Source organism: Saccopteryx bilineata, chromosome 4 (genome assembly GCF_036850765.1).
Source record: "Saccopteryx bilineata isolate mSacBil1 chromosome 4, mSacBil1_pri_phased_curated, whole genome shotgun sequence".
NCBI classification, from domain to species: domain Eukaryota; kingdom Metazoa; phylum Chordata; class Mammalia; order Chiroptera; family Emballonuridae; genus Saccopteryx; species Saccopteryx bilineata.
In genome coordinates, this window is record NC_089493.1 from 237,264,288 (window position 1) to 237,291,720 (window position 27,433).

The 27,433-nt window shown below is 36.7% G+C and overlaps 1 protein-coding gene and 1 non-coding gene across 2 annotated transcripts in view; both read right to left on the reverse strand.

Moving 5' to 3' along the window:
- FBXL17 (F-box and leucine rich repeat protein 17) overlaps positions 1-27,433 on the reverse strand; it is a 712,016-nt gene that overhangs the window by 517,244 nt on the left and 167,339 nt on the right. The window lies entirely within an intron of this gene.
- LOC136336943 (U6 spliceosomal RNA) lies at positions 22,632-22,738 on the reverse strand. The gene has a single exon (XR_010731677.1). It is a non-coding gene; the product is annotated as a U6 spliceosomal RNA (small nuclear RNA).

A 27,433-nucleotide genomic window follows, 5' to 3' on the forward strand; every position in this document is an offset into this window, starting at 1 on the left:
TCACCATCAAAATATAACTGCTAATCTTCAAATACAGTTAGTAACAACTGCAGAAAATCATTTAGAAGACCAATTCTCCTTTTTAAGGTCAATGATTACCACAGTTAATGACCAATTGGCATTAGCTATTACTGTCCTGAACTTTACATCATGTTTTAAACTAACAAGACAATAAATAACTATTAATAATGACCTACTTTGAAGGGTGTTTTTCAGTGACCATCTATGCTCACTGAAAACATAATTGTTTTTGTGTTTTATGCAATCACTCTGTCACTTGCTGAGTTTTACTTGTTTCCTTGTTGAAGCTGGTGTTATTCTATCATGAAAGTAAGAATAAGTGAAGGATGGGGAAACAAAATCTGAGATAAACCCCACTGGCATTAAAAATATACTAAATATGTAGGAGTGATGTCAGAGAAATGGCGCTGTGAGGAACGATACCGATAAATCTCCCCAAAATTTCAACAAGTTCTTCAACCAGAGACAGAAAAATCTATCCTTGGAGCATCTAGAAGTCCCACACTAAACATGAAGGTATGATCAAGCGAAAAATTGACTAAATATATAATCAACCCTGAAGGAAATAAGATGGAGAAAGGAACACTCCACCTTCCTCACCAACCTAAGCAAAGGCTGCTTTCACTTGGAACTGAGAGAATAGGAGCTAAGGCAGGCAAAGGGGATGAATAGAGCCAGGCTGTGGCACAGACGTCCAAGACAGGCTGTGGCACAGATGTCCAAGCCAAGGAAAGACTGAGCCTGTGGCGACCCAGCCAATGCAACCTAATGCCCACGCCAAACCCAGACAAAGATGGGCAAGTGGCTGCAGCCATTAGCCCTGATATCCTGGTCAGCGAGCGTGAAAGTGTGCGAGAGTTTCCTCCTAGCGCCCCAGGAGTGGATGCCTGTGTTCCCAGACAGAGGTGCAGAGTCAGAGGCCTTTGTGTGGGCTGTGGCCAGAGTCTCAGTGTGGCCCCTACACCCTGAAGACGGCACGTGGGAGTGCACAAAAGCCAACTTCTCTACACCCAAACTTCTCCAGGCGGGCGCGGCGCCTCACCCAGCCATACAAGCTAACAGACCCAGGAAGGATTAGCTTAACCTACAGTCTGCTCACCTCCCAACTGACCTATGCGACTCTAACTGACAAGATCTCTCTCAGCTCAGTGATCTAAGAGAAGAGGGGGGATATTTTTTAGTGCCTTTTGCTATGCACGTACGGGGGGGGGGCAACTTCTGATTGGCAGAGCTTTTATACTCAGGGATATATGTTAAAAAGAGGGATTTGGCAGCTTGTAAGACTTCCTGTTTTGCAAACAGTGACTAGGGCATCTTCTACCTAGCCAAAACAGGCTACAAAGTGCAAAAAGCTTGGGGAAAGTGGTCCACAGAGTGCTGAGGCATTCGGGACATGCCTAGAGGAGCATGGAAAGGCACCTTGAAAGAAATTGGCTCCCAGTCCCGCCTGATTATGTTGGCGGCTCTGACTGACATAGCCTTACCCAGAGCCCTCCGATCAGTGGGAATAGAGAGGGGATTTGCCAGCTCTTTGAGCCTCTTACTATCCAGGCAGAGGCAGCAGCAACCCCATAGCTGGATCATCAGGCTGCTAATTCAGGAAGGAAAGACTAGGAGAGAGGCTCCGGGAAAATGGACTCTCTCATTGACGGAGCTTGCAAATGCTAACGAGCCTCGACTGCCAACAAGACTGAAGCCTAATATATGACATCGCCATAGAGACTTATCAACTGCAAACCTCTACCTAAGTGTGCCACAGGGGCAGAGCCTGGGGTACAGAGTCACTAACCGGGAAGCAGGAGAGAAAAGAAAAAAGCAAGAAGATAACCTCTCAAAATCAGAAAAATCCACAGACTTTATAACATTTTTCCATTTTATTTTGTTTGTTTCTTTCTTTCATCTTCCTGTCTTGATTATTTTCTTCTTCTTCCACTTTGGTTGTTTTATTCTCTGCCGGTCTTATTCTTTCCTCTTCTTGAACAACAGTACCCATAAGTGTTATATTTCCCATTTTCTTTCCTTTCTTCTTTCTTTCTCTCTAGGAGGGTTGCACTCCAAAACCGTTAACTCACTCTCTCTCTCTTTTTGTTTCTTTTTCTTCTTTTTGTTTTTTCCTCTATCTTTTTTTTCTCCCTCTATATTAGTTTCTTCTTTTCTCCTTCATTTTTCTTCTCATTCAATCCTCAATCACAAAAAAATTATTTTATTTGTGACTCAAATTTTTCTTTGTGGCACTTTGGGTGCTTTTTACTTCACTTTTTAACTCATTAGCAGTGTTCCCAACCCTGGCTCTCCATTTTATCTAGTTTTTGCTCCACTTAATACAATAGTAATTTTTAAATTTCCCCCCCTTTTTCCTCTTTCCCCCTTATCCCTCTCATTATATCTCTAAGTTGAACATCACTTACAAGCAAATCATTTTATTCTTGACCCAAATTATTTCCTTTTTGCATTTTGTGGGTCCATACCTCCTTTTTTGCCCCTTTATCACTTCTCCCAAACTCAGGCCCTCCATTATAGGTACTTTTTGTTGTACTTAGCACTATACAATTCACAGTTCATCACAATTTTTTCTCAAGAAAAAGGGGAGAGGAGAGGGGAGAAAAAAAGGGAAATAATAAATTTTCTTTTTTTTCTTTCTATTCTTTATTAATTCTCATTAGTACTATCAACCAAACTGCCTTCAGATGACATTAAGGGAAAGGAAATCGAATATCATGGATACAAAAGACAGAGATGTAGCACAGATATGTGAGGAAAAATCTATGGAGAAAAAATTTAATATACTGGAAACTTTGGAGCTAAATGACAGACAATTTAAAATAGAAATCCTAAAAATACTCAGAGATATACAAATAAACACAGAAAGGCAATTTAGGGAGCTCAGAAAACAACTCAAAGAAAACAAGGAATATATTACCAAGAAAATTGAAACTATAAAAACAAACCAAACAGAGATGGAAAACTAAACTCACGAACTGAAAAACAAGGGAACAAGTTTAACTAATAGAACAAGCCAAACAGAAGGTAGGATTAGTGAAATAAAAGACAAGCAACTTGAGGCACAACAGAGAGAAGAAGAAAAGGACTCAAAAAAAAATGAGAAAGCCCTACAGGAATTGTCCGACTCCATTAAAAAGAATAACATAATAATAGGTACATCAGAGGGAGAAGTGAGAGAAAATGGAATGGAGAACATATTCAAACAAATAATAGATGAGAACTTCCCAAGCCTGTGGAAAGAACTAAAGCCTCAAATTCAAGAAACAAACAGAACTCGGAGTTTTCTTAACCCCCAAAAAACCTACTCCAAGGCACATCATAATGAAATTGACACAAACCAATGATAAAGAAAAAATTCTCAATGCAGCCATGGAAAAGAAGAATACAACATATAAAGGAAGGCCTATTAGATTATCATCAAATTTCTCAGCAGAAACTCTACAAGCTAGAAGAGAGTGGACCACAATATTTAAAGTCCTGAAAAGGAGGAACTTCCAGCCAAAAATAATATACCCATCAAAGCTAACCTTCAAATACAAAGGAGAAATAAAAACATTCACAGATACAGAGAAGATGAGGGAATTTATCATCAGAAAACACCTACTCCAGGAATTACTAAAGGGGGTTTTCCAACCAGATACAAAGAACAAAACAAAACAAAACCACAAGTAAAAGCTCCACCAAGAACACAATTAAACCAAATTTAGGCCCTGTCCAGTTGGCTCAGTGGTAGAGCACAGCCTGGCGTGCAGGAGTTCCGGGTTTGATTCCTGGCCAAGGCACACAGGAGAAGAGCCCAGGTGCTTCTCCACCCCTCCCACTCTCCTTCCTCTCTGTCTCTCTCTTCCCCTCCCGCAGCCGGGCTCCATTGGAGCAAAGATGGCCCAGGCTCTGAGGATGGCTCTGTGGCCTCTGCCTCAGGCGCTAGGATGGCTCTGGATGCAACAGAGCGATGCTCCAGATGGGCAGAGCATCGCCCCCTGGTGGGCATGCTGGGTGGATCCCAGTTGGGTGCATGAGGGAGTCTGTCTGTCTATTTCCAGCTTCGAAAAAATGCAAAAAAAAAAAATTCAAAGTGAAAGTATTGTTTTCCAAACAATACTCCAAGCAAATAACATTCAAAAAAAAAGCAGGCGTAGCAATACTCATATCTAATAATGCTGACAACAAGACAGCAAAAGTACTCAGAGCCAAAAATGGTCATTTCATAATGAATAAGGGGACACTGAATCAAGAAGACATAACAATTCTTAATATATATACACCAAACCAAGGACCACCAAAATATATAAGACAGCTAATTATTGACCTTAAAACAAAAACTGACAAAAATACAATCATACTTGGAGACCTCAATATACCACTGACAGCTCTAGATCATTCATTCAAACAGAAAATCAATAAAGATATATTGGCCTTCAATAAAACACTAGAGCAATTGAATATGATAGACATTTACAGGACATTTTATCCCAAAGTGACAGAGTATACATTTTTCTCTAGCACACATGGAACATTCTCAAGAATTAACAATATGTTGGGCCACAAAAATAACATCAGCAAATTCAGAAAAATCGAAATTGTACCAAGCATATTTTCTGATCATAAAATCTTGAAACTAGAATTCAACTGCAAAAAAAGGAAAAAGAACCCACAAAAATGTGGAAACTAAACAACATACTTTTAAAAAACGAATGGGTCAAACAAGAAATAAGCACAGAGATCAAAAGATATATACAGACAAATGAAAATGACAATACAACATATCAGAATCTAAGAATGCAGCAAAAGCAGTGATAAGAGGGAAGTTCGTATCACTTCAGGCTCATATGAACAAACAAGAGAGTGCCCAAGTGAACCACTTAACGTCACACCATAAGGAACTAGAAAAAGAAAAACAAAGACAACCCAAAACCAGCCGAAGAAAGGAGATAATAAAAATCAGAGCAGAAATAAATGAAAGAGAGAACAGAAAAACTATAGAAAAAATTAATAGAACAAGGAGCTGGTTCTTTGAAAAAATCAACAAAATTGACAAACCCTTGGCAAGACTCACCAAGGAAAAAAGGCACAGGACTCATATAAACAAAATCCAAAATGAAAGAGGAGAAATCACTACAGATATCATAGATATACAAAGAATTATTGTAGAATACTATGAAAAACTTTATGCCACTAAATTCAACAATCTAGAAGAAATGTATAAATTCCTAGAACAATACAACCTTTCTGGACTGAATCAAGAAGAAGCAGAAAGCCTAAACAGATCTATTAGCAGGGAAGAAATAGAAAAAAACTATTAAAAACCTCCCCAAAAATAAAAATCCAGGCTCAGACAGTTATACTAGTGAATTCTATCAAACATTCAAAGAAGACTTGGTTCCTATTCTACTCAAAGTCTTCCAAAAAATTGAAGAAGAAGCAATACTTCCAAACACATTTTATGAGGCCAACATAACCCTCATACCGAAACCTGGCAAGGACGGCACAAAGAAAGAAAACTACAGACCAATATCTCTAATGAATACAGATGCTAAAATACTAAACAAAATACTAGCAAATCGAATACAACAACATATTAAAAAAATAATACATCATGATCAAGTGGGATTCATCCCAGAATCACAAGGATGGTTCAACATACGTAAAATGGTTAACGTAATACACCATACCAACAAAACGAAGAACAAAAACCACTTGATCTTATCAATAGACGCAGAAAAGGCATTCAATAAAATACAACACAATTTTATGTTTAAGACACTCAACAAAATGGCTATAGAAGGAAAATATCTCAATGTGATAAAGGCTATATATGATAAACCATCAGCTAACATCATATTAAATGGCATAAAACTGAAGGCTTTCCCCCTTTAATCAGGAATAAGACAGGGTTGTCTACTCTCTCCACTCTTATTTAGCATGGTGCTAGAGGTTCTAGCCAGAGCAATCAGAGAAGATAAAGAAATAAAAGGCATCCATATTGGAAAAGAAGAAGTAAAGGTATCACTTTTTGTAGATGATATGATCCTATACATCGAAAACCCCAAAGACTCTACAAAAAAATTACTAGAAAAAATAAGCCAATACAGTAAGGTTGCAAGATACAAAATTAATATATAAGGTCTACCAGAAAGTTCTGTCCGTTTTTGAAATAAAACAAAATACAAATTTTTCTTACCATCAATAAACTTTATTAAATAATATATTTCCACACCAATCCTATCTTCCGAATATTGTCTAAAATGGTTTGCTAAGCTGAATTAAGCCTTCCTGCGATCTCCAATGTTGTCAGAAAAGGGTCTTGCTCCAACATGGTCTTAACAACATCGTCATCGATCAAAGATGGTCACCCAGAACGTGGCTTATCAGAAAGGTCGAAATCACCTGTTTCAAATTTTTCGAACCATCTTCTGCATGTCCTATCAGAAACTACCTTCACCAAACACTTTCAATAAATTTCTACATGCTTCTGTAGCATTTCTTCCTTGTTGAAATTTGTATACAATACAGTGAAGTAAATGCTTTATCAGTAGCTATGGGTACACTATCACTTCACACATAAGACTAATGTGAATCAACTTTGTTTTAGTTAATTTGCTACATCAGTATGTATACATTAAGTGATAAAAATAGGCACACATACGCCAAATCAATATGTGCTTACATGCCAAAACTTGTTGTGATAGGAATGAACAGAACTTTCCGGTAGACCTTATACAAAAGTCCATAGCCTTTCTATATGCCAACAATGAAACATAAGAGAACAAACTCAAAAAAATAATCCCCTACATGATTGCAACAAAAAAAAATAAAATACCTAGGAATAAACATAACAAAGAATGTAAAGGATCTAGATAATGAAAACTACAAAGCATTGTTAAGAGAAATCGAAAAAGATACAATGAGATGGAAGAATATTTCCTGTTCTTGGATAGAAAGAATAAACAATCAAAATGGCCATATTACCCAAAGCAATATACAAATTTAATGCAATTTCCATCAAAATTCCAATGACATTTTTTAAAGAAATAGAATAAAAAATCATCGGATTTATATGGAAGTATAAAAAACCCCGAAAAGCCAAAGCAATCCTAAAAAAGAATGAAGCTGGGGGCATTAAAATACCTGACTTCAAACTACATTATAGAGCCACGACAATCAAAACAGCATGGTATTAGCAGAAAAATAGACACTCAGACCAATGGAACAGAATAGAAAGTCCAGAAATAAAACCACATATATATGGTCAAATAATTTTTAATAAAGGGGCCAACAACACACAATGGAGAAAAGAAAGCCTCTTCAACAAATGATGCTGAGAAAACTGAAAAGCTACATGCAAAAGAATTAAACTCGCCCTGGCCGGTTGGCTCAGTGGTAGAGCGTCGGCCTGGCGTGCAGGAGTCCCAGGTTCAATTCCCGGCCAGGGCACACAGGAGAAGTGCCCATCTGCTTCTCCCCCCTCCCCCTCTCCTTCCTCTCTATCTATCTCTTCACCTCCCGCAGCCAAGGTTCCATTGGAGCAAAGTTGGCCTGGGCGCTGAGGATGGCTCCATGGCCTCTGCCTCAGGCACTAGAATGGCTCTGGTTGCAACAGAGCAACGCCCCATATGGGCAGAGCATCGCCTCCTGGTGGGCATGCCGGGTGGATCCCGGTCGGGCACAAGCGGGAGTCTGTCTGACTGACTCCCCGTTTCCAACTTAAGAAAGAAAAAAAAAATGAAACTCAACTACAGTTTGTCCCCTTGTACTAAAATTAATTAAAAATGGATCAAAGACCTGAATATAAGACCTGAAACAATAAAGTACATAGAAGAAGACATAGGTTCTAAACTCATGGACCTTGGTTTTAAAGAGTATTTTATGAATTTAACTCCAAAGGCAAAGGAAGTGAAGGCAAAAATAAATGAATGGGACTACATCAGACTAAAAAGTTTTTGCTCAGCAAGAGAAGCTGAGAACAAAATAAACAAACAGCCAACTAAATGGGAGATGATATTTTCAAACAACAACTCAGATAAGGGCCTAATATCCAAAATATACAAAGAACTCATAAAACTCAATGACAAACAAACAAACAATCCAATAAAAAAATGGGAAGAGGACATGAACAGACACTTCTCCCAGGAAGAAATACAAATGGCCAACAGATATATGAAAAGATGCTCATCTTCTTTAGTTATTAGAGAAATGCAAATCAAAACTGCAATGAGATACCACCTCACACCTGTTAGATTAGCTATTATTAACAAGACAGGTAATAGTAAATGTTAGAGAGGCTGTGGAGAAAAAGGAACCCTCATACACTGCTGGTGGGAATGTAAAGTAGTACAACCATTATGAAGGAAAGTATGGTGATTCCTCAAAAAACTGAAAATTGAACTACCTTATGACCCAGCAATCCTCTACTGGGTATATACCCCCAAAACTCAGAAACATTGATACGTAAAGACACATGTAGCCCCATGTTCACTGCAGCATTGTTCACAGTGGCCAAGACATGGAAACAACCAAAAAGCCCTTCAATAGAAGACTGGATAAAGAAGATGTGGCACATATACACTATGGAATACTACTCAGCCATAAGAAATGATGACATCGGATCATTTACAACAAAGTGGTGGGATCTTGATAACATTATACAGAGTGAAATAAGTAAATCAGAAAAAAACAAGAACTGCATTATTCATACATAGGTGGGACATAAAAACGAGACTAAGAGACATTGACAAGATTGTGGTGGCTACTGGGGGTGGAGGGAAGAGAGAGAGGGCGAGGGGAAGGGGAAAGGGGAGGGGCACAAAGAAAACTAGATATAAGGTGACGGAGGACAGTCTCACTTTGGGTGATGGGTATGCAACATAATTGATCGACAAGATAACCTGGACATGTTTTCTTTGAACATATGTACCCGGATTTATTGATGTCACCCCATTAAAATTAATAAAACTTTAAAAATATATATACTAAATATGTACTAGTTTAGAAAATAGAAAGGGTACTACTGAAAGGTACAAAATGAAAAGTAAAAGCCATCTCTTTACTTTCAAAGGTAATCACATAGATTTCTTAAATTGCTTACAAAAATGTTTCATGTATGTGTTTGTGTATATTATAATATAAGCAATTATTATTTTTCCTTTGAATTTTATATTTACATAAATACATATATACAATGTATGTATTCGATACTTTGTTCTGCAACTTTCTTTTTTCACTTACAGTATCTTAAAGGCCCTTCAATATCAACATGCATATGTCTAACTCAATTACTTAATAGCTAGCTGCACAGTATTCGACCATGTGAAAATACAAATCTATTTAACCAATCCCATAATGATGGATATCTAAGTTATCTCTTGTCCTGTTTATTTTGTTTTGTTATTGCAAATAATACATCCATGAATATTTTTATACATATATTATGGAAAACATATGCAATTATTCTTTGAAGTGTTACAACTCCTGGGTCAAAGAATATATGCCTTTTCAATTATAAGAGATTTTGCTGCATGGTCTTTCAGAAATACTACACTGATTGACACCAGCCATAAAAGAGAACGTCCCTTTCTCCATACCCTTGCCAACACAGGGAATTACCACACTTCTTATTTTTGTCAACTTACAAGGTAAAAAAAAGCCAATATTGTTATCACTTGGAGTTCTTTTGTTATTAATAAGAATATAAATCTTCTCATCTGTTTAATCACATATAATTGTTTTTAGTTATTGTTTTCTTATTTAGTTAAAACAGAGAAATCATTCTGATCCCTTTAGTTTAGAAATTGACACATAACAGCTTCTCAATAAATGCTTGGTGCCTTATCAGATAAATCAAAAATGGTTTAATAAAATCCCATTACCGTCAGACTTTATTATTCTGATAAAATCTAATATCTGCTTTCAAAATTCACAAAATTCCTTGATACGGAGCAAAACACACACACAAACTAGCAAAATTATAGGACAAACAGGCTACAAACAGAAGAAAATAGAACAGTAAACATACAGGGGTAGGGAAAAGTAGATTTACATAGTGAGCACACAGAGTTTCTTTTACTCTTAATTATTGTATTATTCATTTGTATTAGAACTGTAAACCTACTTTTGCCCACCCCTGTATTTTGTAATTGTTTTATTGTAGCTACAATCATAGATAATTTTAAACAATCATAGATAAATAACACACATTTCTCCACATTATATAAACCACTTGTAAAGCTAAATAATATTTCACCAATCCTACATAAGGAGTATTTTACAAGTTTTATTCTTTATATAAATAGTATATTGTATATATCCTTCTACAATTTGCTTTTATCTTTTCATTCAACATTATGTTGCTAAGATACAGACATACTGATACTTGTAGATATACTCCATTAATTAACCATTTCTAATTCTTTACTATACAATGACTTATTTAACAATTATTAGTTTTTACTTAATACAATATTGCAATGAATATTATTGCACATATCTTTGAACACATCTACAACAGTCTCTGTAAGGTACGTTTATGTATACATGCATGTATCTAACAGTAGAATTGTTGAGTCTTAATGGAGATCTTGCACGTGTTAGGATGTAAAGAAAAGAGAACATTACAAGTGAGAGCATAAACTGGCATAAGCATTTCGGAGATCATTATGGTCTTATCTTGAAAAGTTGTTTAATCTATTTGAACTAGTCTATTCCTAAGATCCTTCCCATTTTTGTCATTTCATAACTGAGATATTTTTAATTATGCTAAAAGTTTATTTTTTAATTTTTATTTATTGATTTTAGGGATGGAGGGAGAGAGAGAGAGAGAAAGGAAGGGGGGGAGAGACAGAAGAGAGTGAGAAGCATCAACTTGTAGTTGCTTCACTTTAGTTGTTCACTGGTTGCTTCTTGTAAGTGTCTTGACCAGGGACTCCAGCTGAGCCAGGACCCCTTGCTCAAACAGCAGCCCTGCGCTCAAGCTGGCAAGCCCGTACTCAACCCAATGAGCCCATACTCAACCAGTGACCTTGAGGTTTCAAACTGGGACCCTCTACCTTCTGGGTTGACATTCTATTCACTGTGTCATCACTCATCAGGCTTTAACTGAGATTTTTTATCAGATATAAAACTGGCTTAGGAGTCGAGTATTCAGAGCAACTAAAAACAATACGAAACATACTAATATGACTCAAGAACAGAGCTTGATAGAGTAAAAATGCATCATGAGTACAAAATCAAATCAGCAACCTTTTTTTAAGACTGAACACCATGTTGATAAATTCTAACAAACCAGAATTCTGAAAAAACTTCATTTTCAAATTGCTTCTACAATTTCTAGAATAAATGAAATGACTAAGATGAGCTAAATCATAGCAATATGTTTAGTGTAGATTCATGCAATTATTTGTTAACCAAAAGTTGGCAATGCACATACCCCTGAGAATGCAATACCATTCAAGTATATTCCACTACATATAGAAAGATACATGAAACACATATTAGACTATGTGTTCCTTTGATATGAGGGTAAAAAATCACAGAAATAATTCTAGGCTAAAGAGAGCATAGAAATTGAGTTTCCCTGGTTGCAGAGAGGAAAACACTATTTCATCCACAAAGCTGGGTAACAGGTACTGCTACTGTTCTTATGTTCTAATTAAGAAATGCTCAAATTTTCATTAAGCATAACAAATCTGGACCACCATCCAGATGTATCCATTACACTCGTAGCCTCAGAAATGGTACAAGCTAATGTGAAGATCTAAGGCCCCTATGTAGTCTCTGAATTTCTAAAGGACTAACTTATATTGTGTATTAATGATCTAAGAGATTCCAAAGAACTATAATCATAAATCATCTCAGCAAGTAAAAGCAGATCACCATTTCAATAAAACGTGCTCAGAACAAACATTCAAAGTCGTTATGGCATGGTCAAAGCAACTGTTGAAGCTAACACAGAAAAGCAAAGCTTTACCAACCTTTACATAAAATTTCCCTTAAAGAAAAACAGGTCATATGAATTAAAGAAAGAACATTTTATTCTAGAAACAGGTATTTTTTAAAAATCTTCATTTCTGTGCCTCAGATTTTCTATAATGGTAATTCCTGGATTTAAGCATGTGAATATGGCTTTGTGAAGAGTGTCTTCAAAGGATTCACACCTATTAAATGTATTACTTTAAATTCTTGCTGATATTTTTATATTTGTTAAAGTAGAGCATAAAGTGCCACCTCTCCGAAGTCCTTTGGATTGCAGAAACACTATCTTATCACTTAATGGTTGTTGCAAAATCATAATACCAATATCACTCATAAAATTCTATTCCATTCTCTCTATCCTTGTTTTCTTTACAACAAAAAAATAAAGTATGTCAGATCCTGACACCAGTTGACTCCCTACTTAGTCCATTCCCCTTGGCTCTAATATCAAGTACTCACCATTAAAACTAGAAATAATTTAAGAATAAATTAGGCAAAATAACAAATCTGTAAAGAAGTATACACATAAAAGTAATAAATGTGAAAGCATCTTTCCCTACAATATAGGTGTCCTTAGCTAGATTTTTGTTTTGAACTCATAGAAACAACTAATTAAGCATGAATACAGAAACTTATTGGTAAATGAGAAACTTACTGGTAAAATATCTCTTAAGTGTTAAACTATACTTCTAGAAAGAAATAGGAATAAAGTTTTTAAATTCTTAAAAAGTTTATCCATTGATTTGAGAAAGGGGAAAGGAAGAGAAGGAAGAGAGAGAGAAGCATCAACTCGTTCCACTTAGTTCTTCCATTTAGTTGTGCTTATGCACTCATTGGTTGCTTCTCATACGTGCCCACACCAGGAATCAAACTCGGCACCCCAGATAATGCTCTATCCACTGAACACCCAGCCAGAGCCAGGAATAAAGTTTTCAAAATTGCAACATATTTAAGTCAAGATCTCCAGTTGAGCTTGAATTTGGCTAAAGTATATATTCTCTGTTGTTTAAAAGGAGACAAGAAAGCAATTACCAATTTTCAAAATGCTTTGCCTATACATAGCATCTTCCCTAATTCAATACCCACCTAGAAAGGAAACTCTGTCCTCCTTGCTGTCCTTCTCTCCACTGTTTAAATTACTGATATGACTAAGATTTATGGCCCAATAAGAATCTGAAATAATCACCAAGACATCACTTATTGCCAAGAGATGAGTTGAACACTGAGACAAAATAAAAATAATAAATGCCTCCAATTTCTCAAGCATTAATTTTGTAATGTTGAAGAGAGACAAGCCCTGGTCAATTGGCTCAGTGGTAGAACGTCTGTCTTGTGTGTGGATGTCCCAGGTTTGATTCCTGGTCAGGGCACACAGGAGAAGCGCCAATGTGCTTCTACACCCCTCCCCCTCTCATTTCTCTCTCTCTCTCTCTCTTTTCCCTCCTGCAGCCACGGCTCAATTGGAACGAGTTGGACCTGGGCGCTGAGGATGGCTCTATGGCCTCTGCCTTAGATGTTAAGAAGAGCCGGGTGTATCCCCATTGGTGTACATGTGGAAGTCTATCTCTCTGCCTCCCCTCCTCTCACTGAAGAAAAAAAAAAAAAAGAATAGCAACAGATTCCTATTCCAAAGAAAGATATAGTATGTTAATTTGTAAAAGTAATATTTAATAATTTGACATAAGCCATATTTTCACAAAAATATACTTTTACCCCACAAAGGTGAACTATAATTATAATGGTGAGAACAAAGGACAGCACTACCTATCCTCTGCTTTCTCCTCAATAGGGCTGTCAGAGGCACTGCATTATGCACCCTTCAGAAACCATTCAGTATAGATGTTTAAGTTAATCAGAATAGGCTACATATATATGTATACGTATGCTACTTGGTCACAGATTATTTCAATACAGTACTATGCAACCTACAAACAAAATATTTTACTTTATATACATATCTATAATATTAGAAATGATTTAGTGTGTCTTTAGTGAGTATATAAAGGCCTTGTACAACTTAACAGAGTATTGAGTATTATCTCCATCAAAGAGATTAACCAATCTTTTTTTTTTAAGTGAGAGGAGGGGGATCGTGAGACAGACTCCCCGACTGTGCCTTAACCAGGATCCACCCAGCAACCTCTGTGTGGTTGAATTGATAGATGCTCGACTCAATTCAGCTATTTTTAGCACCTGAGGCCAACACTCGGACCAACCGAGCTATCCTCAGCACCCAGGGCTGATTATCGAACCAATCGAGCCACTGCTGCAGGAGAGGAAGAAAGAGAAAAAGGAAAGAGGAAGGGGGAGAGAAGCCGATGGTCGCTTCTCTGGTGTGCCCTGGCCAGGAATTGAACCTTTCATATGTTGCAGGGAGTAAAGCGTAACAAAGAGGCAGTTAGTTGTTAAAAAGAAAAATAATGTGAGATTCCCACAAGAGAAATAGCTTCAAATAAAAAATATAAAATTTCTATTTACCATTTATTAAGAGATTAAGTGGTATACCTTAAAGAATCAGAGTTGAAGTCAGAAAATCTGAGCTCTAAGAAGGCATGGGCCCTTATTTGCAAGAAGGCTTTGGCCAAGTCATTTAATCTTTCTATGTGCCCAGATATAATATCAAGGAAGTCTAAATAACCTTTTATTTCTTTTCTACTAAAACACTCTAGGATACTATAATCGAGGTGGTAAAAAACTAGTCAACAGAAGAGTCTGTTCAAAACATGTTCTTAAAGTGATAACAACAGAGAAGTTAAAAGAAATTGCAATGGCACAAATTAGATCCTAAGAACCAAGGGAAAAACTAAATATAATATGCTATATCCAGAGCCTATATATTTCTAAGGCAGTCTATAGATCATAATGAAAGTAATTATATAATTTACATTTAAATAACACATTTCTGAGATTTAAATGTGGCAGGTCCCCCCCTCCAACAATAAGTCCTTGGCTGCTATCAGCTATTTTCACATCATAATTTGAACTGGAGAAAAGAAAGAACAAATGACACCGTTTCTTCAGGCTGTGAGAATCAGTAATTGAAAAGATTCAATCTAGAAGGGAGTTAGGTACAAAGCAAGTATGTTGGTTTAAAAAAAGATACAAAAAAAAAAAAAAGATACAGTACAATCCATCAAAAATTCCTATGAATATGGAATATGTGGGTTTGTGGAAATCCTTGACTTAAAAGTTTTTGAACAGTAAAACTGTGAAACATTTTACTTGAAAAACTAGAACTGAACATACGTGGTTTCAAAGAATTAAGAGGATTCTGATGTAAAAAATTATTCCCAATGTAGCTGAGGTAGCAGACCAAGCCCTGAACTGAGGCTGGTCCTCCTTACATCCTTGGCCTGCCATTGTTTACGGGCTGTGTCATTTTGTCTAATAAACTCGACCTCTATGAGCCTTACAACTTCCTTCAAACAATGCCAGAAATGAATATGACTAAGATATGTAAAAGGGCTTTATAAAATGTTGCTAAAAAAGTGAGAGCATCTAGAAAGTCCAAGGCATGTTCAATTTCTGTGTCACCATGTGATAATGGAATGTAAAAAAATACAAAGAAAAACAACATAAAAGGCAAAAGGAATTCTCAAAACAAAAGAATCATATAAGGATAATGAAAGCACCCTAAAAGGAAACTTTTTCAATAGCTAGTGAAATCAAAATTTAAATACCAGAAAGCAATGCAATCAAATTCTGTTTTTAAATTTACCAATTTGAGACTGTTTTAACCCAGGCCATAGGTCAAAACTTGCTTTGTAGTAACCTATAAGGTAGTATATTTTCTTCTTCCTATCAAGATGATAAAACTCTTTCCACTACTGACTTCCTCCAAAAAAATCAATCCTGGAGACACTGTAGTTTAATGAGGGAAGTGCTTACAAGGAACTTAACACACACACAGAAAACAGAAAAACAAAAAGAAACCTCTGCATGTTGGAGTCAGGGTGCTTGTTGGTCAAATAAGTTTGTAAATATGATATATAGGTTTGCCCGCTTATAGTTTGCATTGGGTGTGGGGGACAGGCTGTAAGCAGGCAGGGTTGTTATACCCTAAGGCTTAGTTTTAAGACTAAGCCTTTCCCACCCTAAATGACTTTGTATCAGAGACTTCCTTGTTTGTATACTGGATTAAAGGTTTTGATTTCTACACTATAAAATGGGGCGAACTGGGAGCTTGCTCTCTCTCGGTTCCTGAGATTAGTATTAGAGAGGAGAGCAGAGAAAGGAGAGCAGAGAAAGGCCATGTGGAGGAGAGGAGAAGCAGCCAAGATGGCAGAATGCTGAAGGAGAAGCCAGTTTGTGCAGAGTTTGTGCAGAGAGAAGGAGATGGGGAACAGAGGTCAATAAGGCTAGTGAGCTAGAAACCTTTGATTCTAGGAAACTTGGGTAAGTCAGTGGCTTTAGGAGCCCTGAATGGAAAGGGAAGTGTCTTCCCACTGTGTGTATTGCTTGCCTGTCGGGTGCAAGCTAGGATTAAAGCTGATGGCCCACCAAGTTTTTGGCTCCATTGTTTCATTACCGTTTGTCCGAATCTAATGCGAACCTGCACGGGCCAGGTGGCTGTGATGGTGGCTGTGGCTACTGGCTTTACAGTGCTGTACCCTAGGTTGTGAGAAAACACACTTTAGGAAAACCTTCCGATGCTACTCTTGCCTCCCCTGTGTGATAAGCAAAACATACACTTTCACCCACCACTAAACCATATAAACTGGGCAGCAGAAATCTGGTTGTTAATGTCAACAGGCAGCTTACAGGTTTGTTGAGTTACGGGTAAAATCACTAGGGTAGAGAAGAGGCAATGAGGAATCAACAGGAAGTCAGTGGTGCTTGAAGTTCAATGCCAGATTCACAAGGACCAGAGGCTGACCTTCAGACCTTCCTGATTCACATTAAGAGACAGAGTAGCTACATCATTGGAATAAGAATAGATCCAGAAATTCAGGTACTTAGACAACTATGAAGAACACCAACAATTAAATGAATACACAAATCTAAACATAAAGCACTGCTTTCCCTTTCCATTGATCAGAAATGGAAGGGAGGGCAAAGCCATGTCACTCGATACCATTCCTGGAAGCAGGGTGAAAGAGAATGGGTTCCTACATTCCCAGGTTTCTCCTAGACTAGTCATTCCAATCAGGCCCACAAAATGAGAAACAACTAACCAGAATGCATTGCCTCTGCTGTTTCGAAGCTTACCAAAATAAACTAAATTGTACCCATGGAAATTTAACCCAAAGAAGGCAATGACCATTAGGGGGCACCAAACCACAGCCTGAATGAGGACAGATTTGGCTCTCTGCCCAATGCCCAGAAACCTTGCCTGGCCAGGTACACAAATTTGCTCTAGTCATTTCATCAATGTCAATATCACACATTCTTGCACTTACACAATTAAAATATTTGGGTTCCCTTTATATTTTGGAGGATTTTTATGTATATGCTGAAGCAGAATTACTGGAACAGATGTACCAATAATTTACAGTAAACACAATACACCTATGACAAGATATCAGCGATGTAAAACATGAATAAGATATGGCCCTGGCCAGTTGCTCAGTGGTAGAGCATCGGCCTGGCATGTGGATGTCCCAGGTTCAATTCCTGGCCAGGACACACAGGAGAAGCACCCATCTGCTTCTCCAACCTTCCCCCCCCCCTTCCTCTCTATTTCTCTCTTCCCCTTCCACCGCCAAGACTCCATTGGAGCAAAGTTGGCCCGGGCACTGAGGATGGCTCCATGGCCTCCACTTCAGGTGATAGAATGGCTCTGGTTACAACAGAGCAACGCTCCAGGTGGGCAGAGCATCACCCCTTGGTGGGCATGTCAAGTAGATCCCGGTCGGGTGCATGCGGGAGTCTGTCTCTCTGCCTCCCTGCTTCTCACTTCAGAAAAATACAAAAATAAGTAAGTAAGTAAGTAAGTAAATAAATAAAAATATAAAAGAACAAAAAGACATTATTTAAAATATTGATGTAAAAATATAACAGCTGTAATAAAAGCTGTAGTTGAGAAAATAAACAGCAGAATGGATACAGTAAAGGATTAATTACTGATTTAGCAAATCAGACTGGTGACCTTTCCTAAAAGGCAATAGAAAAAGATAAGATACAGTAACATGAAAAAAGAAACCAACAAATGGAAACAGATGTGTGAACACCAGATAATAGGCATCTCAGAAAAAATAGTGATAGAAGGAAGATAAAGACAGAGACAGAGTAAATCTCTGATGAAATACTTAAAATAAATGTTGCAGAACTAAGGAAAGATGAAATATCTCAAAATAAAAGGGTTCTCTAACAGAACAAAGAAGAAAAATTATATCATGACACATCATGGTTAAATTTTAAATTAAAAAGAAAAGGACAAAAGTCCTAAAGCTTCCAGAAAGAAAGCAGGTAATCTTTGGAACAAAACTGGATACACAATATAGTATAGTAACATTTTAAAGTGCTGAAGTAAAATAACTGTACAGTAGAATTTTGTTATCAAATCCAATTGTTTCTCAAAGAAACAATTTTATTCTGTATAGGCAGAATAAAAATTACTCAGGCAAACCAGTTAACAAAAGGTTTGCCTCACAAAGACCCAAACATAAAACTTTCTTGGAGAGGTACTCAAATAAAAAATAAAAAGAAAAAAAATCAGGAAGATAATATAAATATACAGGATAAAAGCATTATCAAGTATTTTATCTGTTATTGCCTTCTAAACTAACTAAAACAAAGAAAAGGAAACCCCTAAATAATAAGAAATAAAAAAACAATATTAACAAGAACAAAAAGTTAGGAAAGAATAAACAAAAGAACCCCAAAAAGCAATATGAGAAATTAACAAAGGTTGCTTTTTCTAAAGATGAACAATATTAATAAATATTGACAACCATTTCATCAAAGATGGGGTAAAATGGCAGACAGAACAAAGAAGAAAGACACAGAATGAATATGGGGAGTACTAAATATTAAATAGATTTTTTAAGTGTCATTACAAATATAGGCTAACAGTTGAAAATGAAAATTAAAATGGATAAATTCCTAGAAAAATATCTCCAGAATATTGGCAAAAGATGAAATAGAGACTTGAATATACCATAAAGCATGAAATAAATTGAAATAGTAGTCAAAACTCTCCTAAAACTCAAGGCCCACAAGGGGGTTTTAATAAACTTTTAAGAAATATTAATAGCTTGTACCAGCAAATAGAAAGTGCTTAAATTTCCAGCTCATTTTCTGAGGCTAATTAATGGACTCCTGATTCCAAACTCAGACATTATTACAAAGAAAATATGAATCCATTTCACTTATGAATGGAGGGGAGGAGAAACAACTCCCAAATAAAATATTAGTTAACTGCATCCAAGATTATATTTAAAAATAATAATATACAATGATGTAATGACGTGGTCTGCAATGCAAAGGTGTTTAAATATCATCATATGATTAGCTCAATTAATACAGGAAAAGCACTTGATAAATTTTATTGCCTATTTACAATTTTTCAAAAAGCCTTAACAAATTAAAAATGGAAGAGAACTTCCTTAAATTAGTATAAGCTATACAGGGATACTATTCAATCTGAAATTAGTTAAACATTTGTTAGTAAAACTCAGTAGCAAAATAATTTCAAATAAATTTTCAGTTTTCAATTTTCCTCACTTTCTTAGCTCTCATCACAATCCAAAATTCATGAACCATATACATATAACAAACTAACTGAAATTATCTTGCTCCACCAACTTACTATTTGAATTTAGGCTATAAGTAATTTTGGTTATCAAAGAATATTTGTGTAACAAAAACTGACATGAAACATTATAATCAATGTAGAAGATTTTTTCTCTTTACACTGGAAAGAGGGGGGAAACTTTATCATTTTTAGATGATTAAAATATCCACCTAGAAGAAAACAACAAAATTTTCATAATGAGAGAGTTCAGCAAAGTTGTCAGATAAATTAAAGGGTTCGGATCATAGAAACCATAAGCTAACGAAATCATAAATTTGAACAGGAAAATAAATTATACTTTACATTCAGAAACTTATTTACTTTCCTTAACTTCTATTACATTTTACTTTCACTTTCCTCCACTTAGCACTTACTTCAATTATGTATTCAATATATAGGCAACAAACCACAGTAGTTGTGACCAACAGCAATCACAGTTGTTTCCATATCACACAAGTTGTGTAGGATGTCTTGAAATAGCATTAATGTTCACAAGTTCATTTGGTATTATCTGAACCAGAAAGACATGTTATTTTTGTTCCAAAATAGTTAAGGGTACCCAAAACATGCAAAGGTGCTCTGTGCCAAATGATCAAAATGGTCAAAAGGTAAGAGAACCAATGATAGAACTGAAATTATTTAAACTGGTAAAGAGAGTAAACAAAAATATTGTCAACTTTATGAATCATTATAAAAAGTAAGATAACAAGATAATCCAAGTCTCTATGCTAGTTCTTTGTTTCAATGTTTTTAAATTTTGAAAACTAAGGAGGCTTAAGATTAAAGGGATTTCAACGCTGGCTGGGTGTGTCAGTGGATAAAGTGTCTAATGGAAGTGGCAGAGGATCGCAGGTTCAACTTCCAGTCAGGGCAATCAAAGAGTACATAACTATGTAAAACAATAAGCTGATACTTTTCTCTCTCTCTCTCTCTCTCTCTCTCTCTCTCTCTCTTCCCCCCCTCTCCTTCTCTCTCTCTCTCTCTCTCAAAATGAATAAAAAATTAAAATAAAGAAATTTCAACGCAAAATAAGTTGAAATTTTCTGACAAGTGAATTTGGAACTATTTAAGATTTTCATCTGGATGTCTTTATAAACATCTTCATTTGTTGAAAAATGTTCAAGGCTTAGTAAAGAGATGAGATCAGCGCTCTAAGCCTCGCCAGCTCTTTTAATCCATTACTGTAACCACCAGAACAACTCTTAGATGAAAGTACCAATTATAATTATTCTAATTTCAATGAAAGAGGAATAAATCAATGGTGTTCTACTTTCCTAGTTTATATTTTCTAATGCTGTGTAATATTAATAAACATTGAAAATCACAAAGAATAATAGCAATAATTGAGAAATACATTTTTTCAATTTTTACTGACATTGTCACAGGGTCAAAGCCATATTACTTTTATCCATTTTCCAAAAGTTTTTTCTATACTTAAAAACTATTATATGAATTAATACTGTCTGGAATATAAAACTATATTTAGAGAAAGCAAAAAAATATAATTTAGAATTTAGTTTTAATCAATTTGTCTACATTAAAAAGATTTTTTCTGTTTCCATGTTTGGACATTGATTGTTTCATTGCTTTTTAGTTGCTTTGATGATATAAGTAAACTAAGTCAATTATTCCTTATTTCTTGAAACACTAATTTACCAGTCATTCTATCTAATCAGAGACAAGAACAAAACTATTTGTATTCATCCTTAGCAAAGGACTTTCAATTTGACAAAGACATGAACAGATGAAGGCCAGTATTTCCAAGCATGCTTTAGAACACATTTATAAAACCAACCAAATTTTTACTACTGGACACAAATTTTAAAAATATCACCATGACATGATAAATAACCACAAAGTATTCAATTTGTAGAGATTAACAAATTCAAATGGTTTAAATTTTTAATTATGTTTACTGTCAATGTTCAAGATGTGCATTATAAGATTTAGGGTGTTACTTAATCCTACTCCTACTAATAGTAATGTAACCTTGATAATGTTATCTTTCATAATTAATTTGCATTTCCATAAAATGAAGAAAATTGTCTTCCCTAACTATTGTTTATTCAACAAATATTTTGTACCTGCTCTGGGGCAGGCACTTTGCTAGAGTAAATATAACCCATCACAGTACTTGTCATCTAAACAAAAAGACAAACCTATTATACAGGTGGATATATAGGTGTATGAATAAATAAATCTATAAAGACTGATGAAGTTGAATAAGAGGATAAAAAATGACTAGGGCTGCTCTACTAGGTAGGATTATATTAGAAAATAACACTTGAGTGGAAAACTCTAAGATGTTATCAAAAACCAATAACCGTGTCCTTTTTGTTTCAAATACGTTTTCTAAAAATTTGTATTGATTGATTTTAGAGGGAAAGAAAGGGGGAGAGAGAGACAGGAACACAAATCAGCTCCTGCATGTGCCCAGACTGGGGATCAAACCAGCAATCTCTGTGCATCAGGACAATGTTCACATCAACAAAGCCATCTGGCCAGGGCTCTAAATTTTTTTTTTTTAATCAACATTAATTTACCATTATAATGATAAATAGAGATAGCATAAACAATTATATGCCAAAGATAATCCCCAATTCATTTTGGTTCTTCATTTGATACCTGTAAAAAAGGTACAAAGTTGGCTAATTTATTGTGTGTCCTAGACACATTCCACCCTCTAGCAGAGTTGGTAACAGGAAAGAAAATCCGGAGCTTTACAGATAGGAGGTAGGATGATGGGGGGAAACCAGGAAAACTTGTAAACTGGATAGGCAGCTCATCGATAAATCATAAATAAATGACATTTCTATTTTCATGTTATTCCAAAGAGGCAACAATTTTAATGGAGTGGGGTGTGTGTGTATGCACACATGCACAAAAGCACCATGGTTTTTGGTTTTTTTTAATGGAATGCTTCACGAATTTGCGTGTCACCCTTGCACAGGGGCCATGCTAATCTTCTCTGTATTGTTCCAATTTTAGTATATGTGCTGCCGAAGCGAGCACAAGCACCATGGCTTTTATATATAAATTTACTTAGCACTTTCCCTTTTTTACTTTAACAGCACTTTATCTCAAAATATAAGGTTTGAAAGCAAATCTGTAACTATGAAATGGCTTTGGTTCAACGTTATTAGAAAAGGACCAGAAATCTAGATTATATAAATTCTCATGTTTTTCTTCTGAGATGCATCAGGAACTTGGCACAATACTTCAGTCATTTCAGAGAGCCTGATTCTTCACTCCTTCCCTGATAAACTGTTCAATCAGAACTATGTTGAATTTATTTTTAAGTATCAAACTAAAAAGCTAGAATTTAACTCCAGGAAAATGGTAAAGAAGAGAAATTCACTTTCTTTAAAGACATAAAAACACGACTCAAAGAGGTTTATATCAATTACTACATCTTTTATAGATTTTTAATTAAAAGACTTTAAAATTGATAATATGAATTAAGTTATCTTGGAATGTGTATTTCCTTATACTGTGATGAAAGCTTTCACTCTTGAGTGTGCACAAAATCAGAGCAAAAGTATTAAAACCATTATTTTAAATTAATCTGAGAGAGAAATAATCTGAAGAATTTGATGTAAATGATGTACCTAATAGATCTAACTTCATCAAACTTAGATATACTGGATATAGATGAATAATTGTGTGACTTCCTTCAATTTTTGTAAAATTTTTCTTTTTAAGAACAGATTTAGGTTCACAGTAAAATTGAAAAGAAGGTACAGAGATTTCACAAATCATTCCTGCCCCCACACATGCATAGCCTCCTCCATAATCAACATGCCCCACCAGAATGCTACATGTGCTACAACTGATGAACCTGCACTGATACACCATAGTCACCCAAAGTCCCCAGTCCACCTGAAAGTTTACTCTTGCTACTGTACATTCTGTGCATTTGCACAAGGTATCATACAGATTATTTTAACTGTCCTAAAAATCCTCTGTGATCTGCCTATTCATCTCTACTTCACCAAATTCCTTCTTTTTTATTTATATTTCATATTAGTACTGACCCACATGATCACAAAGCTGGTACACAAAAGGAGAATCTTGATTCTACACACATTTGGCTATCTGAGGTGAAACAAGAATATGAAAATATGGCTACTGGATCTCCTCTCACTCTCCCTCACCCTGTTTCCAACACCCACACAGACTAAGATCTCCCAAAAAAGAGGAGCATTTATCTGTGAATCTCTAGCACTATAATAGTACTGCCACAAGCAGATATTGAAAGAATAATGTTAGATGAAATCTTTGAAATGAGGAAAATGATATGACTTTGGGTGGTGGCATGCAATGCAATATACAACAGATCACATATCATGGAAATATACACTTGAAACCTATATAATCTTATTAACCAATGTCATCCCAATGATTTAACTTTAAAAAAAGACCTTATCCCTGGACACACAGCTCAGTTGATTAGAGCATCATCCACATAAGCCAAGGTTGCAGGTTCAATTCCAGTCAGGGCACTTACAAGAATCAACCAATGAATACATAAATAAGTAGAGCAACAAATCTATGTTTCTCTCTCTCTCTCTCTCTTTGTCATTCTCACCCTCCATCCCTCTAAAATCACTAAATAGAAATGTAAAAAAAAAAATTAACGAAGTAAACAACCTCCAAGCACCTAGAAGAAATCATCAACGAAAAGTGAAAAGGACGAATGCTAGGCACGGTATCATATAAAGGGTTAGATTCTAAGAAAACAGTAGAAGCTCTTAAGAATGAAAAGGGAGGATGACATCACAGTGATGGCGCAGTAGGAAGCGATACCGAAAATCTCCCCATAAACTCAACAAGTTCTTCAACCAGAAACAGAAAAACCTATCCTTGGAGTCTTCAGATGCTTCACAACACACCCGAAGGTAGGATCGAGCGAAAGATTGGCTAAATATATGGTCAAACTCCGGGGGAAATAAGGAGTAAGAAATGCTCCGCCTTCCTCTCTAATCCAAACAGGATGGCTTTCACTGAGAACTGAGAATATAGAAACTAAGGCGGGCATAGGGAGTGAATAGTTCCAGGCTGCGGTACAAACAGCCAAACCAGGCTGTGGCACGGAGATCCAAGCCGTGGAAAAACCGGGGCAATTCAAGCTAACACATGCGTGCCAAACCCAGACAAAGAAAGACAAGTGGGGCAGCCATTTTCTGCATCTCCTGGTTGGCGTGGTTAGTGGGCAAGAGATTCCTACGAACACTTCAGGGGTGGGCGCCGCCCGTGCTAACCCACAGAGAAGCAAAGTCAGAGGCCTCTGTGTGGGCAAAAAGCAGCATCTCCTAGGAGCCCCAGCGCCCTGAGGGGACCGGGCACGGGGAGGGAGCTGGAGCCAACTCCAACGGCGGAACTTTTCTGTGCGGGAGGAGGGCTTTCACAGAGCGAGAGGCGTCCGGCCTGAGCCTCATAATCTGGTCTTTGCGCACGAACACAGAGTGGGCAGGAGATTCCTCCGAACTCCTCAGGGGTGGGCGCCCGTGTTTTCCCTCAGAGGAGCAGAGTCAGAGGCCTGTGAGCGGGCCAGGAGCAGAAGCCCCAGCGCCCTAGGAAAGCCGCACGGGGACAGAGCGAAAGCCAATTCCAACCCAGTAACTTTTCTGTATGGGCAGAGGGCTTTCCCAGAGTGAGAGGCGTCCCGCCTGAGCCTCATAATCTGGTCAGTGCGCACGCAGGAAGAGTGGACAGGAGATTCCTCCGAACTCCTCAGAGGTGGGCGCCCGTGTTTTTCCCACAGAGGAGCAGGTCTGTGAGCGGGCCAGGAGCGGAATCTCAGGCAGCCCTAGCCCCTTGGGAAAGCCGCACGAGGATAGAGCGAAAGCCAATTCCAAAGCTCGATCTTTTCCGTGTGGGTAGGGATTTCACTGGAAGTGTGACCTGTCTGGTCTGACATCCTGGTGGGTGCGCACAGAGAGTGGGCTAGAGATTCCTCCAAACGCCTCAGGAGTGGGCACTCGAGTTATCCCACAGAGGGGCAGAGCCAGAGGTCTTTGAGTAAGAGGAAGCCACGCCTGATTATGCTGGCAGGTCTGACTGACTGAGCCTTACTCAGAGCCCTGTGCTGAGTGGGAATAGAGTGGGGAGTTGCCAGCTCTTTGAGACTCTTACTATCCAGGCAGAGGCAGCAGCAACCCCATAGCTGGATTATCAGGCTTCTAATTGTGGAAGGAAAGACTAGGAGAGAGGCTCCAGGAACACTCTCACAGTGAGAGATCCTCTCACTGTTGGAGCCTATAAACACTAATGAACCTCGACTGCCAACGAGACTGAAGCCCAATACATGACATTGCCATAGAGAATTATCAACTGCAAACCTCTTCCAGAGCATGCCACAGGGGCAGAACCCGGGGTACAAAGTCACCGACCAGAAAGACAGAAAAGAAAAAGCAAGACGACAACCTTTCAAAATCAAGAATAATCTGCAGATTTTATAACCTATCCCATTTTATTATATTTGTTCGTCTGTGTCTCTTTTCTTCATTCTTGATTTTTTTTTTCTACTCCAATTTGGTCATTTAATTCTCTCTCAGTCTTACTCTCGCCTCTCTTTGAACTACACTACCCATAAGTGTTACATCTCCCATTATCTTTTCTTTGCTCCTCCTTTCTCTCCTTGAGGGTTGCAATCCAAAACCCCTAACTCTCTCTTTCTCTCTCCTCCTTTTTCTTTTTTCTTCTTTAAGTGGTTCCATCTTTTCTCTCTCTCTCTCTCTCTCTCTCTTTTCTCCCTCTATATTAGTCTCTTCCTCTCTTCTTTACGTCTTCTCTCATTCAAACTTCAATAACGAACAAATTATCTTATCTGGGACTCAAACTTAAGTTTGTGGCATTTTGGAGGGTTTTTACTTCACCTTTTTAACACATTAGCAGTGCTCCCATCCCTGGCTCTCCATTTTATCTAGTTATTGTTCCACTAAATACAATAGTAATTTTTTAATTTTCCACCCCTTTTTCCTGTTTCCCTCTTATTCCTCTCATCATAACTCTGAGTCAGCCAACACCTAAAAGCAAAACATTTTATTCTTGACCCAAATTTTTTCCTAATTTGCTTTTTGTGGGTCTATACTGCTCCCCCCTTTTTTATATATAAATATTTTTTTCTTTTATTTTTTTTCTCTTTTTTTTCTTTTTCCTTTACCCCTATATTACTTCTCCCCAATTCAGGCCCTCCACTACAGGTATTGTTTGTTCTATTTAGTACAATATAATTCACAGTTCATCACAAGATTTTCTCAAAAAAGAGGGGAGAGGAGAGGAGAGAAAAAAAGGAGGAGAAGGAATTATTCCCTTTTCTTCCTCAAATTTTTATCTTATTTTATTTTTCTTTATTTAATGATTAATTTTTTTAAAAACGCGCAATTTTTTATTTTTATTTTTTTATCCTTTTATTCCTTATAAAATCTCATTAATACTATCAAGAAAACCACCCTCAGATGCCATTAAAGAAGAGAAAATCGAATATCATGGATACAAAAGAAAGAGAGGTAACACAGAGAGATGAGGAAAAATCTATGGAGAAAAAATTTAAGATATTGGAAACCTTGGAGTTAAACGACAGAGAATTTAAAATAGAAATCCTAAAAATACTCAGAGATATACAAGAAAACACAGAAAGGCAATTTAGGGAGCTCAGAAAACAACTCGATGAACACAAAGAGTATATCTCCAAGGAAATTGAAA